This window comes from Xenopus laevis, chromosome 6S (assembly GCF_017654675.1).
Source record: "Xenopus laevis strain J_2021 chromosome 6S, Xenopus_laevis_v10.1, whole genome shotgun sequence".
Classification (NCBI taxonomy): domain Eukaryota; kingdom Metazoa; phylum Chordata; class Amphibia; order Anura; family Pipidae; genus Xenopus; species Xenopus laevis.
Window position 1 is genome coordinate 13,436,685 of NC_054382.1, and position 12,235 is coordinate 13,448,919.

The 12,235-nt window shown below is 35.7% G+C and overlaps 1 protein-coding gene across 1 annotated transcript in view; it reads right to left on the reverse strand.

Annotated features, from left to right (window-relative positions):
* adarb2.S (adenosine deaminase, RNA-specific, B2 (inactive) S homeolog) overlaps window positions 1–12,235 on the reverse strand; it is a 348,099-nt gene that overhangs the window by 197,141 nt on the left and 138,723 nt on the right. The window lies entirely within an intron of this gene.

Here is a 12,235-nt window from a genome sequence, read left to right on the forward strand (position 1 = left end):
TTAGTAATTTATTAAACCCCAATAGTGTTAAAAGTCAGAATAAAAAAAGTAGTGGATTTGGCCGGAGTAGTTTTCAGAAAAAAAGTGAGAACTTTTCATTTTTTGATAAATAACACGCTCAGTGTCTTGGAAGTCTAGTGTGACATTTAATAGCTGCAGTATGCAGTCAATTTGGGGAAATGTCATTAACAGTAAAATACACTGAGGGTACCACCTCTCTGCACACACAAAACTCTCTGTGTCAAATAGGTATGAATACCTTTTACCCCTATAGCTGTTAAAGGAAGTGTCAGGTTTAACCCAAGATAATAATCGTTTACAGCAGTGATCCCCAACCAGTAGCCCATGAACGACATGTTGCTCACCAACCCCTTGGATGTTGCTCCCAGCGGCCTTAAAGCAGGTGCTTATTTTGAATTCCAGGCTTGGAGTCAAATTTTGATTTTTTAAAAACCAGGTGCACTGCCAAACAGAGTCTCCATGTAGGTTGATAATCCACATAGGGGCTACCAAATGGCCAATCACAGCCCTTATTTGGCACCCTAAGAACATTTTTCATGTAGTGTTGCTTCCCAACTCCTTTTAATTCTGATTGTTGCTCACGGGTTCAAAGGCTTGATCTTTTCTTATACTAGGCTTTTGGCATTAGCCACCATACTACATAAAAGGAATCAATGAAAACTAACAACTACCTGTCTAGCATCCACCCCGTCCTCCTTCACACAAACAGTGGCCCTGAAAGTCAAACAAACTACTTTATTTTAATAATAAACCCAAAGAAACCATCTAAGGGGCAAATTTACTAAAGGGGCGAAGTGACTAACACGGGCGAAAATTCAGCAGTGTGACGTCATTTCGGTACTTCACTGATTTACTCAAGGTCGTTGGCATAACTTCGCAAGCGAAGGAGATAGACTTTAGCGGTACTTCGCTCTCTAATGCCTGTCGAATTTGCACTTTGGCGAATGGATGTAACTACGCAAATTCACTAAGATGCAGATTTTACTGAACGTTACCTCTTGCGCCAGACTGCCCCTAAAACTTTTTATGTGCTAGGAATTGTGTTTATGTCCTAGTTACAGAAATGATGAATATTCAAGTTATTAGCCAAATACGGAACATAAATAAATCAGAAATATTGCAGACGCTTTGTTATGTGGATCTAGTTTGTATATATCTGAGAAACATGAGGCAATGGGTTTGTGTAAAAGATTTTTTTTGTAAAAAAGGCATCACTTTTTTTTCGGTCAGTAAATTAGAAATTTAAGCATATTTCAGGATGTTTTGCTAACCCTGACCGTATTGTGAGCTGATGAATGACGATATTGCTTCTCATTCAAGGTTGAATATATTCTGGATATTGTTAAACCACACAATGTAATGTGGAAATGTGAAGGTTCCTTTCCGGCAGTCATACTACAAAAACAGGTTAATTTAGAAAAACATGGCTTTTATAAAATACACATTTATTTTCTTTTAGAAATCAATTATGTATATTTCTGCTCATTGGCAGTTGTTGAATTTCAATTAAATCAATTCATATTGTATTAATGTAAATTTCATGAGAACAGTCCCATTTAACATTAAGACTTATTATACTTGATTTACCTTACTTTTCAGTGCTATATAGACTATTGCATTTGATTCAATATAAGGTGGCACTGAATCTAAACCTCTGTTGGGTATTTGGCCTAATCCAAACCATTTTTGGGAGAATTTGAAATTTGGCCTAATCTTAGTGCCTGGTTGAACTGAACATATAACGTCATCTGAAAGTAAACCTGTAGCAGACAGAAGGTGCAGATTTTTTTTCATTTTCTGATTCCCACGCTAATAATTTTGCAAATTTACATATGCAAATTAAAGTTCAGATTCAGTTTGGTATTCGGATAGGATACGATTCACTAACTAATAAAAAAAACCTGATCTGGGGTAGTGATTAGCGAATTTGTCCCATTTTATGATAACAGAACAGAACCCAACTTCCTGCTTTTCTAACTCTGAGCTAGTCAGCGGCTTGAAGGGGGGCCACATGGGACATAAATGTTCAGTGAGTTTGTAATTGATCCTCAGCATTCAGCTCAGATTCAAAAGCAAACAGTTATGACCCATATGGCTCCCTCACGTCTCTGATTGGTTACAGCCTGGTAACCAATCAGTGGAAACCAAGAGAGCTGAAAAGCAGGAAGTAGTGTTCTGGCTATTATGTTAGACATCCAGTCACTCCAGCCTTTATACATTACATTTTTGACAAATGAACTATATTAGAAACATTTTTTATTTTGCACAGCCTATTTACCCAGTTTTTATTTTTATACGGAACAATTCCTTTAAAGTCAATGGCTGTTTTTTTGTCACTGCATTTTTTTTGTTGCAGTGAATTTTCCACTGAATTTCACAGATGGTGAAATGCAGAATTTCCATGGCTGGTGAAACAATTCACCCATCACTGGGGTATTCCTAATGAAATACAACCTTGACAATAGCTGATGGCACCCAAGGTGCCTGAAATGAACCCGAAAATGTCCCAGTCTCCTCTCCTCTCATTTTAGGGGCAGATTTATCAAGGGTCGAATTTTGAAGTGGAAAATACTTAAAAATTTGACCATCGAATAGAACCCTCCAACATTCAAATTCGAAGTCGGAGGATTTTATTCATCATACGATCATATTCCAATCGTAGTATGATCGTACGATTCAAACGATTTTCCTTTGAATACAAAAAACGTAGAAAAATTGCTCTGGAAGGTCCCCATAGGCTAACATAGCACTTCGTTAGGTTTAAGTTGGCGAAGTATTGAAGTCAAAGTTTTTTTAAAGAGACAGTACTTCGATTATTGAATGGTCGAATAGTCGAACAATTTTTACTTCGAATCAAAGTCAAAGTAAATTCGAAGTCGTAGTATCCTATTCCATGGTGGAAGAATTCAAAAAATTACTTTGAATTTCGAATTTTTATACCTCGAAAATTCCCTCGAATTCACTTCGACCCTTGATAAATCTGCCCCTATTAAAGTACAGGGGTATGCAGGGACCCTATAGCAAATATTTATTACTAGAAGACAGATTTATGACTAATCCATACCTTGTACACAATTTGTTTGAAGGGACAAGATGATGATGAGTTTTTAGAATATGTAATTTACTATGTTTATTACTGTATCTTTCTATACAGTATGTCAGTATGTCTTTATATATATATATATATATATCTATATATATATATCAAGATGGACAATAAAAAAACTACTTTGTTTACCTTTGTTTTGGTCCCCAGTGCACTGTACTGTACATAATTATTTCTTGACATTTCAGGTTTTCAGAAGGTTAAGAAATATGAGCCACTAGGAACATTTAGAAAATAAAGGACTTCAGTTCAGTGTTACACTGATATATTATTACTTGATAAGACTCGTGTTTGTTGGTTTCACAAGCAGTCAAGAACACTTTCTGGTATATTGGCTTTCATCAGCATTTCCTTTGACTTTTTACATTGCTTCATAGATCAATATTTCTGTGAATATTCCCACATGAGTTAATGCAAGGCGGCTCCGTCAAATGTTGGTAATGGTGGTGTTCATTTAATTCCAGCAGGAAACAAAACATTAAAAGCCTCACTGACAGATTTATTGATTATACATAAGCCATGGCCAACAAGAGGCAAGAACTCAGAAATTCCCAAAGAGGGGTCGTTATTAGCACAATGTAAGTACTGTATGTCACTAAACATTAGTACCTTGTACAGACTAGGATAAACCTATATGTTGAAATGGATCACTGTTTCAGTGGGAAAAGCATAAAATGATCTTTCTCTGAGCAGAATACATTTTTATCTAGCATGCTGAATTGCACTGTTCTATTATTTAAATAAACAATATATTATAGTTACAAAAAAAGACCAGCAACACTGGGGTTTTCATAGAAAACAAAACGTGTTATTGTATTATTTTGGGGACCGAAACGTCACGTCAGTTATGCATATAATACAATAACACGTTTTGTTTTCTATGAAAATTATAAATACTTTTTTACCTTGCACATGGGTAATCCCTGGAGACAGGAGTGCTGTCCAAACCAAAAAGAACATCTTTTTCCTACATGTGCTTTTTCAGCTCGGATATTTTGATAAATAAATGACATTCATGGAAATTAGTTTATTCATGGTTTTATTATTCATGGTGGTAAAAACCACACAATTGTGACCCTTAATTAGTGATTGAAGGCGAATTTACCACAAAATTGAAGGAAAAATAAAATTGTTGTGCGGCAAAATTGCTGCACGCATAAAAATTGTTGCGTATCAAAATTATCCAGTCTCCATCATCAAAATTATTTTGATGCCCATTGACTGCATTTTGCAGATTTTTTGGGACAGATTTGCCCATCACTACCATTAATAAATAGACCTCCACCTGTAGATCACAATAGCCTTGGATATTATGTCTATCCAAGAAATCATCCAAGCCACTTTTAAAGGAGGTAACTGAATCAGCATCACAACATCACCTGGCAGTACATTCCCCAACCTCACTGCCCTCACTGTGAAAAACCACCTACACTGCTTCAAATTAATTATTTTACTCTAGGGGGGGAGATCTCATTCGTTGATCTTTTTTATGGGGAGAAAAATATCCCCCATTATCTGTTGATAATGTCCTCTAAAGTGTAATCATGGCTGAAACTTTGACAGTCCCCCCCCCTCATAGATTGACTTCTCCTTTAGTGATGGGGAATAAATTCAACAGACATGGACGCCCATTGACTTGCATTTCACAAAAATCGCCAATCACTATTCTCCATCCCTCTTACCAGTTTAGTTGCATGTTTCTGCATTCTGTCCAGTTAATTGTCCAGTTAATTCATATTCTTACTAGGGACATACACAGAGGCAACATTATGTTTTATTGCCCTCAGACAGTACTTTGATTTTGCTTATTTGCTTTAGTAGCCACTGAATCCTTCAGTGAATAGACAATCCATCATGTTTTTCACCTTTGGGTTCTGCAGTCCTCCATAAATACAGAACCTACTGAATTAATGAGGGGCAGGTGGGGGTATGCACTATGATGTGCCCCATCTGGCCCCCCTACCTTTCCCCCATCATGCAGATGTTCTAGTCAGGGAGCAGTAGACACAAGCAGAGCCTTTTCGTGCCACCTTCCCTAGGGCAGAGTTGCCTTACATCCACTAGCACTGCATTCTGCACCTAGCATTGACTCTACAGGGAATAGCCAGACCCCAGTCAGTCAACTAACCCATTATAACCCCCTTATAATCAGGTGGTTTTTGTGAGTAGGTAAGAGTTACTACAGAATAGGAGAAATGTAACTGATATCAAAACCAACTCTACAATCATAGATATAAATACTTTTTGCGGAAATTATTTACCATAAATACAGTCTTCTCCTATTATGTCCATGAAACAGAAGAGCTCAGAACAATTACTTTCCTATAATAATCCCTTACATTTTCTATAATCCCTAATGAAAGTTTCCTTCCTCTGTTTCAAGTATTACTGTATGTAGGTTCCCCATACTCCTACTGTGTTTAGATTTCTTTCTACTGAAGTCCTTTCTGTCAAACAAGCCTATTACTTGTCCTTCATTTCTTTATATTGCAGAAGCATGTTCAATAAACACAGGCTCCAGTCCTTTACTTCATCTTATTTTCATCGGCTCAGTATAAATTCCCTGATTTATGAGTTAAGATCCTTATATTCTTCTATTATTAACCTTTTTGCAGAGCAACTCTTTGCTTAAATTTGGAATTTAAATGGCTTTGCTAATCCTTTTTGAGTTAAACAAATGAAGCTGGGGAATACACATGTTAGATTGACTTTTATTATTACTAATATTTGTACTGGCACCCTTCCATGGTTCAAGCTGGTTTTGAAGTTTGCTTATTTAAATGAATGATTAAAAAAAAACTATAATTAAAAAATAAATAAGCTAAATTTTAGTTTGAATCTCATCCAATAGCTGCTGGCAAGCAGAAATAATGTTTGAGGCACAGATTTCTATTCTTTTTATCAATGATCGTATTTTCTTTCCAATTTATTAGATTTGTCTATAAATGTCCTGGTGCCTTGCATTTATATATTTTCAAATTACTTTGTGATGTAGAGGTTTTACATTATGCTGGAAGGATCTAACAAATTGTTGCAGAAATGACTGCTGGCTCTTCTGCTCCTCTTCAGCTTTGGACCAGGGTCTGAGCCCAAGGCCGGCTTGTGGTTATTGCTCTCTGATGTCAGCAAGCTCCCTCTTTCAGCTTTCATATTACAAAAAAGTTATTCTGCTCCTTGGAGTTTGCTTTTGCCATGTTGACTTTAAACAATGAAGTTGTAATGAACTTCAAGCTACCTTACTGCAAACACACGAAGAGCCCAAATTAAAATGAGAATGAAGTCTCTGAGGATTCATGAGTAGAAGGTAAAGACCGGCAGAGCTAATTGTTTTTCCCAGGGAAAAACTAAAATTCTCCTGTACATTAACCTACAATTGTACCTTGATTTGTGATTACTAATGTGCCTTTCCTGCAGATTACTTAGATTGGGTGTATAATTTATTGGTGTAAATAAGATAGTGATTTAACTACTTAGGTTCCTTCATAGTTCCTTCTCTCAAATGTACAGTTTCCTTCTTGAATGCAGTCATTTAACTATGTTTTGCTTTATCTTTGCTCTCAGTAGATAGTATCTTCAGTCTTACTTTCATTATTCCATAACCCAGTCTTGAATAAAATCAATGGCTTTGGTTGCTCAACAGGTCTTAACAGGCATGTACTGTATATATACTCATGCACTGTATAAGAGAGAGAGAGATAGACGCCACTAGAGTATCCAATTAGACCAAGGGTTCCCAACTTTTTTTTAGCAGAGAGTGGCCTCAAAGCAGGTACTTATTTTTGAATTCCAGGCTTGGAGGCAAGTTTTGGTTGTATAAAAATCAGGTGTACTGTCAAACAGAGACCACTTTAGGCTGCCAGTCAACATAGGGGCTACCAATAGTCAATCACAACCCTTATTTGGCACCACCCAGGAACATTTTTCATTCTTGTGTTGCTCCCCAACTCTTTTAACATCTGAATGTTGCTCTCGGGTGAAAAAGGTTGGGGACCCCTGATGTAAACAATCAGGGCCACATTTACATAACAGGCATCCCTAGGCCTGCTGCTGTTCATTGCCTCAATCCCCTCCCCTTCCTTTGTCCACATGCGCAAATTTTCAGCATCGGGTACATCGAGTACTGAGGATTGGTGCACAGGAAATCCCCAGTACTGCAAATCCCCAGTGTTTCCAAACCAATGTTGGGCAGCATGTCGCCCCCCTAAAATGATGCTGACCTAGGCTCGGGCCTTTGTGGTCTTTCCACAAATTGAAGCCTGTAAACAATACATACTAAAGTGCAAAGTGCCATATTGTTAACAAAACACAGCAACCAGAGGTTAACAACATCTAAAATATCCAAAAAGTATATATTCATAGGTTCATAAATATCAAAATAATTGTAGCCAAATAATCGAATTTTCTAAAAAATTATTTCCTTTTTCTCTGTAATAATAAAGCAGTACCTTGTTCTTGATACAAACTATTTCTTCTTGAAAGCAAAACCTGCCTATTGGGTTTATTTAATGTTTACATGATTTGCTAGTAGACTGAGGTTTTTTTTTATTAAAGTCTGAATGCAAAAAACTTGAAAAAATTCAAGATTTTTTTTACTATAACATCAGAATTTTTAATGGAGATTTTTTTTTTGAGATGTATTATATCCTGAGGATGCAAAAAGTCAGAATCCAAAAATCTGCCATCACAGATCCTCCAAGGTTGTATAGAAGTCATTGAGAGAGGTCCCTATGCTATTTGGACGTTTCTGTGGTCTGCACTGGAATTAGCCTAAAAAATCTGGCCAATCGGGAAAAACCTTAGATTATACTCCGAGGATACAAAAAGTCTGAGTCTAAAAATCCGCCATCACAGATCCTCCATGGTTGTATAGAAGTCAGTGGGAGAGGCCCCTATGCTATATGGAAGTTTCTGTGGTCTGCGCTGGAATCAGGAAAAACCTCTGAGAAAATTGTACGATTTAGGTTTTTGCTAATTTTTATTGAGTTTCCCCCGATCCAATTAAATCGTGCTTTTTTTAATAATAAATAAAGTCAAATCGTGGATTCTAGTTTGGTTAGACTTTTTTATTTTAAAAAATTAGAAAAATTCTGTTTTTGATAAATAACCCCCTGAATGTATGAAGATCCAAATTATGGAACGATCCGTTATCCGGAAACCCAAGAATTTTGGATAACAGGTCCCATACCTGTACTGTCATTCTTTTTTTTTTTTACTGATTTTCAAAAGAACAATAAAGACAAAAAAAGAATGACAGTACAGGTATGCGAACTATTATCCAGAATAAAAAAAAAAACAGATGTCATCATTACCTTGTGAAACTATAAAGTCACACTTTTCATCATTCTTCTAAGACTTCCTTAACTCCTTTCAGGATTTCAAAATGCTCCATCTGATTGGAATGGAAAATATATTTTTTGATAAAACGGCCCTTGAGCATCTCCCCCCTCCCGCTCAGCAGTATTAATGTGCGCCTCGTAAATCTGAAGCAGCAGTGTGGAGAGAGAGAGTTCCTTCTAGTTGACACTTTGCTATACTTACATAGGCTGGAGTACAAATTTAAAGAATCTACATTCTAATAAATGATTGAACCTCCTTCAGCCAAGTGAGCCAAACTGCCCTCTGGCAATTTAAACCTAATCAGAGTGTGAGGTTGGGTAGAAACTTTTTGGTTGGGGGTTACAAAAGAAGTTTGTTTTGCTTAACTAGTAATACTGACATTCATTTTTATTTTGTAATTAGGGGCGAGGAAGACAATGGTGTAAAATAATTTTTTTAAAAACCCTGGGCTAAGGGCTAGAGCCCCAATAAAATACAAGATCTTCAGTGTCAGAACCAGTGGAGACATTTTTGAAAGTAAAATCCGAAATGTTCTCACAATTTTCTGAAAACTACTCCGACCAAATCCGCACAGATTTCCCCCCCCCCATTTATCAATACATTTTCACCAAAATTTCTTGTGCAGGAAAAAATTTGTGAAAAAATCCCCGACTACCCCGACTTTTTCGATTTGATGCATATTTCAGGATATCTTCAGGACATCTGCCATTGACTTCTACATGAACTCAGCATTTCTAAGTTGGCGTACTTTTTAACACCATCGGGGTTTAATAAATCACAAAAAATTCCATTTTTTTTCCCACGAAAAAATTGTGTTTTTCCCCTTTAGAAGGCCGATAAGAAAAAAATCGGACTGTAATCAAATATTTATTCTCAATGTTCAAGGAAAACTAGTAACTAATAATGCACTATATGACCTTGCTGAATAGTACTCATTGATCCAGATCTAAGGCTCAGACAGCTCACCATGTCCACCATCTTTATCTATGGTGCCCTGCCTGTGTTGAAGGATCCATGTCATGAGAAAACAAGGTTTCCTGCATCAGTAGATAGGTAGACTTCAGCTTTCCCTCTATTGCATGCCTACATACACATGCGAGAATACTAATACCTGAGCAGGCAGGGTTGATCCTGGGAATTGTACACCTGCCTAAGATTATTTATCCCTTCCTTGGTCCCTGATCTATTTTGAAAATGCATTTGCTGATTTATGCATTGTGGGAATTTTCCATGTGACCATCTTTATAAATAAGCAAGTCTAAAGAACAATCTATCTTTGTTTGGATATTGTCCCTAGGTACAATGCACCACTAGGGAAGATCATCATTCTGGTACCAAATAAATAACACTTATTTAGACCATTCATTAGGGTATCATACTGTACATTTAAAACAGAAGAGCAGCACAACAAATCAATTATATCTATGTCACTTTCAAAATGAACCTTTATTATTCTATATTCCAATTCCTATTGCGTCCATCATCATACAATTGTAAAATTGAGTGAGTTTTTAGAACTAAAAACTATCTACTGTAATGTACATTTCAATTTGTACAGTATATTTAGGGGGTTATTTATTAAAGTCTGAATACCAAAAACTAGAAAAAAAATAGATTGATTTTTTTACTATAAAATCCAAACTTTTACTGGAAAAAAAACAAATTTTTCGAGATTTATTATACCACAAGGATGGAAAAAGTCTGAATCCGAAAATCCGGCATCTCAGACCTACCGAGGTTCTATATAAGTCAATGGGAGAAGTCCCCATTCTATTTGGAAGTTTCTGTAGTCTGCTCTGGAATTAACCTGAAAATCTGACTATTTCTGACTTTTCAGGCAAAAATCTGAAAAAATCAAGTGATTTGGGAAAAGCTCAGAGAAAAATCATAGAATTTGGATTTTCACTAGATTTTTTTGTGTTTGTCCCTGATCTGATTAAATTGTGCTTTTTAATAGTAAATAATGTCCAATCATGGATTATGATTTTGGTCTGAGTTTGGTCTGACTTTTTTATTAAAATACTCGGATTCGGATTTTGAGAAATATGCCCCCCCATATGCTGTTGATAAAATATAGATTTTATGCTGACTATTTTTGCATTGTAATCATTTTGATTAAAGGGGAGCTCTACCCAAAAACTGCTTAATAAAAAAAAAGCTAATAATAAACTTTCCAATATATTAGTTAATATTTTAGTTAAAAGTTATTTTATAAATTTTTTTTTATTTTTTGGTGGGGGTCGCTTTTACCTTGTTCTAGAGAGTAAAGAATGTTGTAAAGTTCGTTCTGTAGGGTTCTTGAACCCTAAACTGGCTATATACTGGAAGATCTCATTTTGATCAAATGTTTTAAAAAATTACTTCTTTTTAATAAATAATAAAAAAGTACTGTACCTTGTACATGTATAGGATCTGTTCTTCAGAATGTTCAGGGCCTTGGGATTTTCAGATCTTTCTGTCATTTGGATCTTCATGCCTTAGGTCCACTGAAAAATCTTTTCATCATTAAATAAATCCAATAGGCTGGTTTTGCCTCCAATAAAGATTAATTATATCTTAGATTTGATCAGTGAAGAATAATTATATCTTAGATTGGATCAAGTACAAGGTACAGGTTTTTATTAATACAGAGAAAAAGGAAATCATTTTGAATTGTTTGGATATATTCGAGTCTATGGGAGATGACCTTCCCGAAAATCTGAGCTTTCTGGATAACAGCTTTCTAGATAACGAATCCCATATCTGTACTTTATTCCAACTAAAATAGAATTAATCTTTATTAGAGGCAAAACAATCCTATTGGGTTTATTCAATGTTTAAATGAATTCTGTAAGTAAACTTAAGGTATGAAGATCCAAATTATGGAAAGATCCGTTATATGCAAAACTCCAGGTCCCGAGCATTCTGGCTAAACGGTCCCATACCTGTATATATTTTATATTCTTCCCTATATGTATGTATGCCTATTCACATATATTCATGTACAAACGTATCATATTTAATTACATTAATGCTATCTCAAGTAGGATTTTCTGAAGGTTTGAGTACTATATATAATTGAAAAGATATATTATTCCAGAGATCTGAGTGTAGGAATTACTCTATGCTGTTGCTCTATGTGTTTTCAATATAGTAATTTTTAAAAAAAATCTCTTAAACTATATAAATGGTGTGAGATTGTGGAAGTCATGCTATTTGCCACACATGAAACCATCACTGGGATCAGTATGCACTTAACTAATGGTCATGTGAATCTAAATTTAATTACTTGTTTTGCAAAGCAGAATATAATTGTGCAGATTACGGGGTAATGTATCACCCAGCGCTGCCAATATTTGTGCTACGAACCAGAAAAAGACATTTCTAAAGAATGCATCTGCTTGAGTTTCCAGTGTGTGAATGTTGCTAATCAGGTTTATTTGCTGTCTACAAGCATTGATTAGGATCAGAACCTTTATATATCCCATTATAATATCGAACCATGCTCCTCCTGCTAACTAGTCTGATAATCACTTACAGAAGCATCGCACAGCAAGAACACCAAGCTAATAGTTTTGCTGTGAACTGTAAATAACATCTAACATATCAAATATCTAAATGCGGTTTAAAATTATGTCCGTTCTCCATTTTTACCTCGTTCCCACTACAGCTGAGGGAAGTGTTTCAGGGGAATAAAAAAGTTCATTAAATAATCTATGTAAATATTGGAGAAGTTTAAAAGATGGGTTGGTATTTGGTTATAGCATAGAAGGAGAACTGTACAGGTATGGG